We start from the raw sequence: 1,236 nt of genomic DNA, 5'->3' as shown, positions 1-1,236 counted from the left end.
CTGAAACTGATACACTTGTTTCAAATGGACACAAATTGTAGGGCAGGGGTCCCCAACCTCGTCCGGGAGGGGCAGTGACTGCAGGTTTTCATTCTGACCCTTTTTATTAGTGACCTGTTTTTGCTGTTAATTAATTCATTTGAATTCATTTTATTTGACTTGTCCTTGAAGACTAGACCCTCAATTGTTTTTCCATATTTAGCAGCCAAACAATAATGAGATACAAAATGAGACAAAACAACTGGTGGCCATTATATAATACTGAAAATAAAAGAATGAAGGTCTCAGGATGCTGATCTGCTCTTAGAAAGAAAATCCACAATTTTGAAATGTCGCATTGCACAATGAGGGGAATCCCAATTAAAGAACGGGCTTAATTAAAAAAGAATTCGCCAACTGAACTGGTGGGAATTGGTTGGTTTGAGGCCTGACTTGGTCTCTGTTGCCACCACCACATTTCACTCTGCTTGGGTGCTATTTGGAAAAACTGAAGCAATTCAGAAACAATGAAGAAATTCAGGAAATATTTCTTAAAACCAATCAATTAAAATGAATCAAGTAATTTGCAGCAAACAGATCACTAGTTAAAGGTTAGAATGAAAACCTGCAGCCCGGCCTCAGACTGGAATGGGCATCCGCTGCAGGTGAATCAGCCTAATCCACCCTTCTGGGTGTGACGGAGAGATCTTGGTTCTATGAATGTATCATTCATTTGACACTGAACCCCCACCAGAGGGCTGGGTGCCAGCATTTTCATGTTTGAGAGCACCATCGCCCCCTGTTGCTGAAAAAAGGGCCAGTTCCAAGATCAACGGGATAATAACATACATACAAGACCGCAAACAAGGACATTAGTGAGTCTTTATTGTTTGTTAATTTTATTTTATCATTTTTAAACTAATGTTTCTCAAACAATTAAAAAATAAAAACTTTCTTTCCTCCGTCATATGGGTATTTCAGCTTGTTGTAAATAAATTTAGGCAACAAGGGGTTAAGAGAAGATCTAATATATGTCATTACACTCCACAGAACAGGGTCAGTTTAATAATTACAACATGTACATGTTCCACTGTATATCCAAAATAAAATGTTATCTACATATTAAAATATCAAAATAAGTCCTGAGCAGAAACCCAAAAATAATTTTATTGAAAACTAAGTATAAAGAGAAGCATGGCCTTCCATACTTTCATTAAAATACCTATGCCACTGTTCATACCCAATGAGGATACAACC

This window comes from Polypterus senegalus, chromosome 12 (assembly GCF_016835505.1).
Source record: "Polypterus senegalus isolate Bchr_013 chromosome 12, ASM1683550v1, whole genome shotgun sequence".
Taxonomy (NCBI): Eukaryota; Metazoa; Chordata; class Cladistia; order Polypteriformes; family Polypteridae; genus Polypterus; species Polypterus senegalus.
This window is presented reverse-complemented; position numbering follows the sequence as displayed.